This window comes from Cynoglossus semilaevis, chromosome 4, assembly GCF_000523025.1.
Source record: "Cynoglossus semilaevis isolate Cse_v1.0 chromosome 4, Cse_v1.0, whole genome shotgun sequence".
Classification (NCBI taxonomy): domain Eukaryota; kingdom Metazoa; phylum Chordata; class Actinopteri; order Pleuronectiformes; family Cynoglossidae; genus Cynoglossus; species Cynoglossus semilaevis.
This window is the reverse complement of record NC_024310.1, coordinates 2,701,696-2,702,076: the sequence shown is the minus strand read 5'-3', so window position 1 is coordinate 2,702,076 and position 381 is coordinate 2,701,696.

Genomic DNA, 381 nt, shown 5'->3' with positions numbered 1-381 from the left:
CCCATCTCCCCCTAAGAGTTTAGCGTCGGCTCCCAGAGGGCCGGAGGTCCAGATGGTGGAGGAGTCGCTGGATAATGTGCTATTGTGGTTGGGTTTTATTGCCTTCTAGCACATTTCTAAAAGGTTGGGTTGAAGAAAGCGGCGGTGCTGAATGTGCTGTGGTACAAAGAGTACAAAGAACTGAACAATAAACCAGACAGGAAGTACGACGGAGGCAAGAATCATTTTCACCGAAATCAACGTCGAAGTTGAGATCAAGGAAATGTTGAGGTGAACATGCACTGTTGTGTCTTATAGAGGTCTGGGTCATGTTTGCTAGTACTTGGAACGATATTTTGAGATTGTTAAAAGATGAACTGTTGACCCTCTTGGTATTATGTT